General features: G+C 34.2%; 1 long non-coding RNA gene across 2 annotated transcripts in view; it reads left to right on the forward strand.

Moving 5' to 3' along the window:
• The first annotated feature begins 4,658 nt into the window (after window positions 1–4,658).
• LOC109274876 (uncharacterized) overlaps window positions 4,659–13,439 on the forward strand; it is a 178,372-nt gene continuing 169,591 nt past the window's right edge. For both annotated transcript variants that reach the window (XR_008423803.1, XR_008423802.1), the window contains exons 1-2: window positions 4,659–4,752; window positions 5,464–5,544. This is a non-coding gene — a long non-coding RNA (uncharacterized LOC109274876). The remainder of the gene's footprint in view (window positions 4,753–5,463; window positions 5,545–13,439) is intronic.

Below are 13,439 nucleotides of genomic sequence, written 5' to 3' on the forward strand. Positions count from 1 at the left end.
AAACTTACTAATGTATAAGCAAGTGTTTCCTCATTCGTACACCTATAGTATATATGCTTATACCTATGCTAAGTATAGCCCAAAGTGATATCTTCTTGAACTTACATTACAAAATGGCTGAACACTACCTGTCATGTATTTTATGTTAAAAGAAAAAAACCTTTGCTCAACACTGCTGTCACTGATAGACCATCATAAGTCTTTCCTTGGAGTATTTCTGGCTCAATTCCAGTTATTACTAGTTAATTTGCAGAAAAAAACAATACATTTCTTTGAAAACTCAACAATAAAAATTTCAGCAAATCATATTTTTATAATTTCCAGAGAGAAGGGAATATTTTTAAAATAGTCCTTAAATTAGGATGGCACAAACAGCAAGTTGTCTAGTGTGGTGCCACAAAAATGGAACTCGGATATCAGAGAAACTATCATCTCATCTATTTGAAACACAAACCAAGTTTTAGTTTTACATACCGTCTTTTCAAAATGTATGTTATGGTGTATATGCCATTAAAATTGGTCTTATGAGGGCTTTTGTTTGTATGTAGAGAGAATAGAGGCAATGAGGTGGGGGAAGAAGGACCTGAATTTAAGTGAGGATGAATTTCATGAAGCAGTAGGTGTTCATCAGTGTGTGTCTTATAGTGTTCAGTGTTTTTTTATAGAATGTTTTCCCCCTCCAAAAAAAAAATCTAGTGGGTGTTCAGTGGTTTCTTTTGTTGTTCAATCTGTTAATTAGAATTTTGCCACAAATCTTCATGAAGAACTAAGTATTATTGAAAGGTCTTATTTTAAAATTTAGAAAATATGAATGCCAAAATCAAATAATTATAAACCTGAGTGAAAAACTATCAAAATACTTTACATGTTTGAAAATAAAAAGCACAGCACCATTTAATAACAGAAAGCTAGCATTAGGGACATGTCCAGGATCTGATTTGGGAAGGAAGCAGGATCAAAGCAGCAGAGCTCTGTATAGATAGTAGATAAAATACCATATTTACATTTTCATTTCGACCTGCAGTGAGAGAGTACATTACAGCTCTAACTCAGAGTTTTCCAAATCCAGGATAAATGGGTAGAGATCAAGGAACTGCTTCATCTCTAATATACTAAACCTAAATAAATAAATAAATAAACAAATAAATAAATAAATAAATAGAAAGGGAAAAAAAAAAAAAAGAAAGGAAGAAAAGAGATTAGAGGGAGAGACCAGGGAGTAGAAACAGAATCAATCCAACCCTTCCTAAATATGACTTAAGCTACAAGTGTAAGGCATTTCTTATACATTTTTTTTTTGCTCTATGTTTTCTTTAGTAATTCTTTTCAGTTTGCTGTGTCAAAATCTTGATGAAGAATTATGAACAATACATCTTCTTTATATTTTAAATTAATTTCATAGGTGCCAAGTACTTACAGTCAATGCATTTGAAAATAATCCCCAAGTTAGAGAAGCAGCACATTGCACTCTGGGAAGCAACATAACATAATGGAATAATACAGATGCTAAAATCAAAAGACTTAATTTATAAATTCTTACTCCATTTCTTACCAGGTATATGGCCCTTTCAAATTACCTACCTCCCTGAGCCTCAGCCTCCTCCTCTGTAACAAGGAGATCATAATTGCTTCATCGTGGACTGATCATGAACATTAAACATGATAATATATGTAAAGCACCCAAAAGAGGTTTGGACCCATAGTGGGTGTTCGGAAAATTTGAAGTCCCGCATCCTTGCCTACCTCATCCCATAATCACTTTGATCACCAGAAAAATGATTGCTCAGAAATTTCCTGGAACAGTGAGAAATTCTTTGGGATATTTTTCATACTGAAGTCAACAGTCTTCTTAATAAAGACTGTGATGAATGCAAAGTGGATTTTCATATTTAAAAGATGTATGTGGGTAGCTCTGGTGGGGAGTTTTCTTTTAAAAATCCCCTACTGAAAGCCTTAATTATCATGAGTTATGAGTATACTAAAAAGGTATCAAAATTATTATTTTGTTAACAGATCCCCTTAATTCATGTATATACAATCCCAATCCATGATTCACAGAACAACCTGATCATGGAACATGATTCATTCAAATAATACTTAGAGTTGTGTTATTGTCAGAGTCAAATAAATGTTATAAACTCATAGACTGTCTTGTGGTACATATAGCATAGATGGAACTGACAACTAGTAAAACTTGTGCAAAACCACTACTTTACAGAAAAAAATGATATTCTGCAAAGGGAAAAGCTTTTTGAAAAAAATTTAGTGTACTATAATATTTCATTAACTTAATTATAATGCTTCAAAACTTAAAAAAAATCTGTAGCCTAAGAAAAAGATTTTATTTCTGATCAGTAATATAAATAATATAATTTGTCTTTGCTTAGATTTTTGTGGAAGTCCTCATGGCCTTCTACCAAGTAAGTCCATAAGTGCGGAGTTTTATTGTAGTAAGTCTGGAGAAAGAGTATAAATGAAATATAATGATGTCACTTGTCATAATTTAAAAATTAATGTCTATTTTTAACTGATTACAATGTCTTTTTTTACTTTATATGAGCATGTATACACAGACACACACATGTTGATTCTATGCATTTAACTAATAGCACAGAAATACCACCCAAGCTGTTGTCTTGGAATAATCTCACAAATAAACAGAAATAGAGTAGGACTGCTTAAGAACTACATGTGTTCTACTTTACCTATATTACAAAGGGCCCAAATATTTTTTGGAGTCTAGAAATACCTAATGGAACTGATATTACTTAGCAAAGATTCCATAATGCCAACATCTAACCTTGGTTTCCACTAACAGCCGAAACAGTTTAAATTACTATGGAAACAAAAGCACAAATACTTTGCCAGAATCTGCTGTGTGAAGTAGCAATAATCACTTTCTCTTATTGTCAGACAAGAGAATATCATATAAGGAGAGAGAAACAGACTATAGGGGGAAAAGTAGGGTGTGATGTGTACTACAAAAGGAAAAGGCTAATAAAAAGGAAAATGAATGAGGTCTGGCATTCATTCTTAGGAATATTATTTCATAAAATTTTGGTTTGATTTACAAGAAAACAAGTTAAATCATTTCTGGCTAGTTCAGGCAATGAAACCGTTCATCTGGATTGGTCCTAGTGAGCATTTATGTTTCTCTCTGAAGAACATAGCTTGACTCTAAATTCACGATTCTGCACTTTATCTCTAGCCAGAACAGGAACAGTCTATCTTATTCTAGTGAAGAGAGTTGAAGCATTATCTTCATTATAGCCTCTCATTCTGTGAAGAGATAAAGAATGATGTTCTTTTTTTTATTTTTTAACATGTGTATTTATGTATTTATAATTGAAACTTAAATTTACACGGTAGTGTATGTCCAATATATTTCAACAAAGGATGGTATTATTTAAGTTTGTACAAATTACACTGTGAGCATAATCAGGATAGTCTACGTTAGCCTGGGATAGCATCTCCAAAATTGCAGTAGATTAGCACAACAGACATGTGCTTCTTGCTCATCCCAGGACACCTGGGAACTCTGTTCTACATCTTCTCACACCAGGCAGATGATGTTTCTATCATCTGGAAAGTTACTGGCTGCCCTGGCAGTAGAAGGGAACAGCAAATTGCACTCTTCTTTTAAAGGCTCCATCTTGAAATGACACCTGTCACTTCTTCTCACATTTCATTAACCAAAGAAAGTCATAAGGACATAAATGTGTTTCATGCCATGAGGACAGGGAAATGCAATTTTACCATGTGACCAAAAGAAGAGATACTAGGGGCCAATCACATTTAGACTAACCAGTGGGAAGGCTGAGCAATCAATATTATCTGTTTTCATTGTTGTTTATGACCCTCTCATCATGATTATGTGGAAACCCACGTTGATTAACGTGGTCAAAACTATTGAATAGTTTATCCTTTATAATTGTGTGTCAGACATACAAAAAAATAGTCTCCCACTTGCAAGGATCCTTTTCCCTGAAATGTTTTTTCCACAAAAGAACAGCCACCAGAAAATTTTTGGACTTGTAAAAACTTAATTATCACAATAAAGATCCTAGTGTCACAGTGTATAAGTCTCAGTATACTCGTTAAATCTGTGCAATGGATACCGTCTTCTTCATTTCTTTTATATGCTTTTTTTCTTTCTGAATTGAAAGTCAGGGCTCCTGTTTTATCCAAAAATCTCTGGGTCAACGTTGCCATTATGGCTCCAGTTGTTATTGCTGTGCTGTTGCCAAGGCAGCCAAAATACAGACCTGGGTTCAAAGTAGTTGCTGGGTGTGTAAGAGAGTAGTCACTTCCACTTTCATGAATACAGCTGCTCTGAATGTGACAAATACCATTATCATCATGGGTCTTATTACCTCCAGCCACAAGGTGCTATCTGAACAAATGCTGGGTTTTAACTGCCAGACTCTTGAATATGTCACATTTTTCTTTGGATCTTTGGGTTATTGTAACAGCTGTTTGTAAACATTGTAAAGCCTACATTAGGTACAGAATGGGTAAGAATCTTTTGACCCAAATGTCTGCCCTCTGAACTATTGTAAGGAATGCAGCATGTCTGCTGACACTTAAAGCAGTAGATTTAAATAGCAACCGGGATCAACTTCCAGCTGAATAAGTCAATAGGCATTTTCAGTTTCGGACTCCATCTGGGTCAGTTTTCTTTCATCAGCTGGCCTGAGAACATCCGAGGGTATTCAGACCATACTGAAAAAAAGAAAAGGAGGGGAATAGCAAGTAGGTATTTCCACCAAGATTTTGTCTGGGCAGTACTTTCCCTAAAAGTCTAATATATGCTCTTCCATAGTTTAGGTTACCAGTGCTTGGTGAAAAGCATTTCTTTTCTTTAGAAACAGGGACACGAGCAGCTTTAGAATTTGTCATGCTCTGATCTCTTTCGTTCTGTAAATACCCCATGCTATTTTATGTAGTGGTAATGAGTTAGATATTTCTAGTGCTTGCCTGGTAAGCAGTCATGAGGGTTGTTGTAATAAATAAATAGTAAGAGCACATTGCTCTGATAATAGCAACTTTCATTGAAGGATGTGAATGTGCCTTGCAAAAGAGTGATACAGAATCCTTAGAAAGGCTTTTATTACAAGAAATGTAATACAACAATTTTTAAATGAAACAGGCAGAGTGGAGAGAGAATCTCTGACCTTGTGTTGCTAGTGTCAGTTGTCATTGTGGACACCTAGGCTCTCAAACCAAGCAGTTGAGAAGCTAAGAATCATTCTTGTAAGAAAATGCATTTATCACACATTGAATATTATGAGAAACGTCCTCGAGATTCCTCGATTTTATAGATACCATACATCTTCCCACAAATTATATTACATAGTCGCCTTTGGAAGTAGCCAACTGATGTATATCCGGTTGAAATTTTACTTAGGATTAAAAATAAGACTCTTAAAATAATAGTCTTATTCTTTTATCTGCTCTTCACAGGATAATCGGGTATATCGCAGCCATGCTCCTCAAAAATTAAAAAAGTTTTCCAACCTTCTTGCTTAAATACAGGAAACTGCGGTAAGTATGTGTGTATATACATAAAAAACGCTACCAGAGGTATAATTCATGTAGTTATCTCTAAAATAAGTACTTTGTTAAACAAAATTTATCTTATTTTAAAAATATTCGGTCATAGTTAAAGTTAGAATTAAATGCAGAACTACCAAGATAAGTAACTTAGTGCGTGTATGCTGGTGACAGGAAAAAGTTAGACAGACTGAGATTTAAAGTCATTATGGATAATCAAGAATTGACTAAACACAAGACATAGCATTTCATGTAAAAGATGCAGGGGAGTCCTTTAATGCGTTCTTTTCCTGTGATGGTTGAACAAACTGAGGTTTGTTCTAGTCTCAACATACACAGAATCTCAAAATGAAACAGGCAAAGTTGTGTTCTGCTCTTTGATAGTGTGATGATGTTTGTGAGGCTTCTCACTTTGTTCACATGTTGCCTTGAAATAAAGAAGGCTCTTTCATTTGAGCATGTGTCCTGAATTTCTTTATAAAATTAAAATTGAAAATGGAGACTAGGAATAGTGCCTGAGATCTCTTACATCTGTTTTGTCATGGAAATTCTTTGTCAAGGCTGGCCCTATGTTAAGTGGTGGGAAAGAGTAAATTTGTGTTCTATTACCTTCTGCATCTCTCTCTTTTTTTTATTCTAGCATATATTCAAGTATATTTTCCTGGATTGTATTCCTACTCCAAAGCCCCTTGAAGCCCACAACTTAGTGCCCCTAAGAATGTAGGAATTTTAGAAAGTGTCCTATCTATATATATTTTGCTCATTCTCATCTATTGCTACAATTTTCTAGATTAGAGTTCTGAGTGCAGTGGACTATAATGTAATGATATCAATATATTGCACATATATTGCACAAACATGTGTGATAAACTAAATTGCACATTCTATATAAGCAAACATCTATTCTGTCAAGAGATTATGTTCAGAGAATTATCTATAGAAACAATGTCATAAATGGTTGCTGTGTTTCCAAATTCACAGAAAACAAAAAACAAAATCTTGAGCTTATATTAAGTACCCCTGCTCCCCTCCTGGCTGCCCCTTCTCCTGGTCAGAAATGTCGGTCTCCTAGAATAGGTGATCTCACCTTCATTGGTAGAAAACAATCTGAGAGTACTAATTCCCACTCTTTCATGAAAGCGTGAATGACTTTTAATCCCTTAAACTCCCAAAGGTTGAGTGGTTAGAATAGTTGTTACCGAAATAAATCATGTATTTATAGAAACTTAGTATAACAGGGAAACTACAGTGAAAAATGTTCAGATGATATGTAAAGACTTATTTTTTTAGCCGACACATGGGTAAATCATACCAGCCCAGACTTTTGCCTCTGGACCTTTTAGTCTATAATGCTCATGATTTGGGGACCTTTTTCAACTTCTTGCACCACAGAATCTTTGAAAAGTCCCATTCATCTACATTGTGGTTCCCATTTCAGCAGCTGCAAGGGACTAGTGTGTGGGAAAAGTGTGACAGGAAAGAAGGTATTGTCTGCATTGATTTGAGGTAAATCAGAAACCTTGGGTATTTGCATTCGACCAGGGACTTTCTGGGGATAGTGACTTAACTGGAACTCTGAGGCATTCAGGCACCATGGAAGGCTGTTGAGAAAATATCAAAGTCCCTCAAATCACACTATTTGTGTGGCCTTTTGTATTCTTTATTTGTAATTCAAATACTCATTTTCACTAATTTCTAAGTGAAATAGTAGTTTGTAAGTCATAAGCCTGGCTTGCAAGCCATGGTTACCAGCGATGACTAACCCTGTGTTCTTAGGAAAATCACTTCATCTCTTTGAGTCTCTGTTCTCTCATGGGTCGAATGAGATTATGATTCTAGCTGTCCCTTAAAAGGTGGTGGAGACACAGTGGACTATTAGATGCAAGCATGCTTAGACAAATTTAGGAGCATTATGTAAGTTTAACCTCCTTTAATTAAGTACCGTAAGAAGGAACAAAATGCAACCTTAAAATATTTTTTCTCTTCCTCTATATTAGAACTAATTTAGCATAGAAACGAAGTTCATTATTTAGGGAAATTAAAATGTCACTATTTTCTTGAAACTGAAATTAACTGCAGTTTCAGATTTTATAAGGTAATTGTTGGAATACCTATATACAAATGCTTATTTCCTGACTTTTAGAATGCCAGGAAACTCATTATACTTCCAAGGATCCTTTAACACTCGAGACAACGTAGTTTTATCTCCCTTTTATGGTCTGTGCCTTTTTCTTTTATTCGTGGGGTACCAAGTTTTATTCTAGGTACGGATTCGAAGATATTTGAACATATGTGATAAACTAAAATTAAACTAAACTAAAATTAAACTAAAACTGAACTAAAATTAAAAATAGAGTTTTAATTTTATATCATACAAAGCATTTATTAGAGTGCATGATTTTATTTTGGAATCCAAGAAACAGCCTTTGGTAACTTAAAGATGTAATTGAGGAAATATTTCAGGGGATTGGGTCCTGTGTTTAACAGATTGAAATGGAGACAAGAAAGAGTAAAGCTTCCTATATTATTGTCACTGAGGTCCATTTATACCCACAGTGCATGAAGCATTAGAAAATATAAGTGAAAATGCAGTATAGTCAGCCAGACATTTCTGCGTTACCCAAAAAGATGATCTAGGGCAAAACCAAACACTGTATGACTCATTTCCATAGCCTGCCATTGCACAGACAGGACTATGGCTTGTATCATAGTATATGCCTAATTGGTAGTTCCATTTGATTAAAATCTGAAATAATTGCAACTATCAATACTAATAATCCAAAGTATTTTATAATGGACCTTATTCTTTCCAGACTCTAAAACACCATACCATATACCAAATATAAAATATAAAACCAATTAGGAACAGGTTTTAAATATATCTTTATAATATATGTTTATTACATATTATATATAGATGCATACATTTATAAATACATATAAGCATATGTATATATAATTAACAATCTCAAACATTCTCAGTATTATGCTATCACAAAGTCAGATTTTTTTTCCTGGATTTATGTTAATATTGTACTTTAAAATTATTCTTATCGTCTTTATCTGTGGAGGGCTCTGGTAATTCTATAAAATATCCAGACACTTAACATACTCTGATTTATTGAACAATAAAGTGTCTTGAGTGCCCAAACCAGGTACTTGGGAATTTAGCAGACTTAGGCCACCTATGAATCAGTGCATTGTTCACAGCTTCAGCAGAAAGCAAATTGGACCAGGTGGGCTCCATTATGTCCCTTGATAAATAACTTTGCCCAGGGAGTCAGAGAAGAGTATCTACTAACGTCTAAAGTAAGAATAATGAAGGTGAAAGGGTAAGTCAGAAATGTGGGTGTCAGCTTGACTCTTGACTCTCCCTTACCTCTAATCCACGCCAAGTCTATCTCTTAAACTTCAGTTATATTCCTGAGTTCCTTTACCACATCCTCTCTAGTCACCATCATTTATCCCCTGAATCATTGAAACAGTTTCCTAAGTGGTTTCTTATAGTTTAGCTCCTCTTACAGCATTAGTTTCCCATACTGCACTGAATATAATCATCCAAAAATTCAAATAATATCAGCTCTCTCCCCTACTGAAAAGTCTTCTACCACTTTCCATAGTCTTAAGGACAAATGGATCGGTTTGTTCATGTTTCTCTTTTATATGGTTGGTTTTCCTTCACCTTTTCAAGATTTTTGGATGTGTAGTCACACTTACAAATGATGGACTATATTTAATAGTAAAAGTAACTGGTACATATTCTGTTTGCTCTCATTCAGGACTCTTTCCCCATGAGGCCTCTCACCTCAGTGAGAAGGCTGACTGAAGGTTCCGCATAAGTAGGGGAAGTCAGGGGAATGTTTTGACAGGCAGTCTCTTTGAAGTACCCCTGGGAAAAAAGCAGGTTACAGAACAGGAAGCTCCTCTAGGCCTAGTATACTCTACTACAGAGAGGGAGTGCTTTCTGACTGGCACTTGAAACCTATTGTTTTCTGCACTGTGTGGAAGTCTAGAGGAGTGTTGAGGTCTACTTGACTTTTCTCTCATAAAGCAGCATCTTCACAAGATAACTTTCTTTGGGACATTACCCACATGCCCACTTGATTTGTAGAACAGCTCTTGGGCTTTTGCTGAAGACCTTTGCTATCAAACCATAGCTCTATTTACACCTGTATAGGGGGAAGAGTTCAACTTTCCAGGTTGTTTGGAAAGTACATTACTAAATAATGACCTAGGCTTGACCCTTGGCCTATCTCTGACCCCTGTATTTGTTGATTCACTTTGGGGGTCTATTGTCACTTTCGATAAATTTTATCTTTCATTTTTCTACCAGTCATATTTAATTTTTTGCTGTCTTCCCAAAATGTTTATAAAATTTTTCTTCACTGATGATACACATTTATTGCCCATTCCTTTTAATTTATCATTTCTATCCAGAGAGACTTTGAGAGAAAGAAAATACAGACAAGTTTGAATTCAGTAGATCATTTTGAACTAGAAGATTAAGTTTACATTTAATTTTTTTGGAAAAATAGTTTGGTTAAGTTAATAATTATATCTAGGAGAACTCACTGTTTTAAATACCTTTAAGAATTTCACAACGTATGGGTCCATTGATGGATAAAGGGATAAAGAAGTTGTGGTACACATATACAATGGATTGTTATTCAGCCATTTACAATAATGTGGTTGGACCTTAAGGAAATTATGCTCAATGAAATAAGGTAGAGACCAATACTACATGATCTCACAGAGTATGTGGAATTTCAAAACAAAACAAAACAGAACACCCTCAAAGAAAAAAGATCAGATTTGTGGTTACCAGAGGCTGGAGGATGGAAAGGGAGAATTGGATAAAGATGGTAAAAGGTACAAAGTTCCAGTTTTAAGATACATATGTACTAGGGATGTTACGTGGAATATGATGACTATAGTTAACACTGCTGTATGGTATATTGCAAACTGTTAACAGAGTAAATTCTAGGAGCTAATTATCATAAGGAAAATTTTTTTTTCTTTTTCTTTTCTTAAATACCTATATGAGATGATGGATGTTAACTAAACTTATTGTGGTAGTCATTTATGCTGTATAGCTTACACTTGTCCAGTGCCGTATGTCAGTTATATCTCAATGAAATTGTAACAAAACTCAAAAACATTTCTATTAATTTACAAACACTTATTCTTATTTGAAAAGACCTTTCAAGAATAAATTTAGAAGACATATGACCATATCAAAATTAATAAAATTGTCCTTATAAAGATTCTATTTTCCACTTCAGACAGATAACATTGTAAGGAATTTTGATTTGTTAATTATAAAATATCAATAATCAATGATATGGAAGTCAGTCAAACTGATATTAGTGAATATACCATTTTGTTGCTAAAATGTAATAAATGATATTTAAGCCATTTTTAGTTATTTAAACAAAACCTTATTTATTATGCCAGTCTCCAGCCAATCTTCTTGATGATTCTTCCCATCACAGTATAATTTTCAATTATCACATTTTCTTAAAGTCAACTGAAATTACAGTAATTAATGGAGATTAACTAAATTATATACCTTTTTGAACTATCCTAACAACTAGAAGATTACTGACAAATGACTCAGTGAAGATTTGAAAACTATCATAATATACCCATTGGAACTGGTTATTTTGAGAGATACATGATGGTAAAAAAGGAGAAGCAGAAATAATCAAATACATGGGGTATTCTCAAAATCGCTACACACATTATTGATGGGCACCAAACATTAACCTTCACTGAAATCTAGTGTTAGAAATTAGTCTATGGGTTATACATATATTTCACACAGAAATTCCATTAAGTCTGTCTGAGGAGATAACCCATGGGACCAGCAATAAATGGTTATGTGGTAGGGAGTGACTTTTAATGAAAGGTTAAATAAAATTGTACTGATGTTATTTTAAACTGATTGCTCAAGACAGTGAGTCCTTTGGAATGGTCCTTAGTTCAATTTGCTCTCTAATTCTGTTTTTGTTTGTTTGTTTGTTTGTCTTTATTTAATCTTCAGTACCCCTTTATTTCCCTGATGGTAGTATTTTCCTATCCATCTACTTCTTATGGTCTCCCAAATCAGATCCTTCTGTCCAGGATCTATCAATGGTTGTCTTATCCTTCACAGAGGTCTTCATACATGGGAAACTTCATTATTCTTCTACCCCTTCCTCCCATGATTATCCTTTGTTCCATCAGCAGTGTGAAAGGCAAGTATAAGCTTGGTTAGATGTTCCTATTATGTATCATAGCTTTCTACACTAAAATTTTGAATGGTGCATGACAAAACTGTGATGGTAGTTTAACCTTCTTAAGACTAAAATGGCCTAAAGGTAATTATTATTTCTGTTACTGATCTGTCCAAAACATCTTGCAAATTATACATATCATTATAGTATATATCTTTTTCTTGCAGAGAAGTACTTTTGTCTCAAAACACTATAAACATGGTGCATAAATTCAACTCTATAAATGTTTTCTATCTACTCTATCTGTACAAATATCCATTTCAATTAAGCATACACCTAATAATGCCTTTGCACTAGAGTTATAATTAAAGTACACTTTGAAACTCCAGCCATGAATATACTGATACTCAACTTTTCTCTTTACTAGTACTAGTAACATTGGTTCTCAAGATTCTTATATTCCTAAAAGCCAAACTTGCTTCCCAAATTCCCACTATATTGTATTCTAGAAACTCATTTCAATAGTTAAGAAGTGTCTCTAACACACATACAAGTGTGTTTACATACAGAGGTTTAAATTCAGCAGTTGGTGAATTTTAACAAGGTGAGGCAAAATAGATTGAAAGGAAGCTTTTAGTTTTCATCTTTTCAAATGGAACTTAATCCAAGATCTAAGGGCACATGGTATATAAAAAATACCTGGCTCTAAATCACATTTTTTCATGAGAAGTTGGCTATTAATGCTGACTGGATTTCTCTATAATTTGATCTCAGAGAGTTCACACAGCCCAACTATTTGGGATGCCTATGAACGAGAAAAATTAAAGATTACTCAAAGATATCAGATAACTGAAAAACAGAAATTTTGTTCAATATTAAAATAAAGACCTCATCGGGACTCCACTTTTAAAGAATTTTGAGAGTCTTAGCCACAAATCCAACAGCTAATATTTGTGTATTTGTATTAAGTAAAGTATTGTATAGGATTCTGGAGAAAGCTACAGAGAAGCCAGGAGGAATTCTTCATTGGCGGAGATTAGAATGTAAAATGGAAGATAGAATGCCATAATATTCTTAATCAAAGAAAGGGGCAGATATAACTTCTGTGGTGTTAAGAATTGTTGATATGGTACAAGTTTGTCGTAAACTGTTCTACAAGACAGTTTCCACTTCTTTAACACTTATAACTCCACAATGAAAGTTAAGGGTTGTTTTCAAATCTTATGTATAACCTAAGTAAAACAGCTTTTTGCCGCCTACCTCGAGGTAAATTTCAATATAGAATCACACCAAAAAGAACACATATCTGAGGAAAATGCTTTTTAAGGTAAAATCATGTCCATCATCTTTTACAAAGGCAATGAAGGCACAACACATTGCACCAACCCTGCACATCTTCTTCAGCTCCTTGTCCAGTGCTTTGCCCAGGGTCTCCTACATCAAACAACTGTTCATATTTTTCTTTTCGAAAAAAATACCAGGTGCTTTTTCTCATTAACGTTTTCATTTTGGAATAATTTTAGACTTCAGCAGGATTGAAAGAGAATGTAGAGTTCCCCTATACTCCTCAGGAAGTTTTACCTGATGTTAACATCTTACGTTGCCAGGGTCCATTTGTGAAAACTAAGAAGTTCAACACTGGTACATTACTTTTAACTAAACTCAAGACTT

This window comes from Panthera pardus, unplaced genomic scaffold, assembly GCF_024362965.1.
Source record: "Panthera pardus isolate Hobbes unplaced genomic scaffold, ASM2436296v1 HiC_scaffold_2, whole genome shotgun sequence".
Lineage (NCBI taxonomy): Eukaryota > Metazoa > Chordata > Mammalia > Carnivora > Felidae > Panthera > Panthera pardus.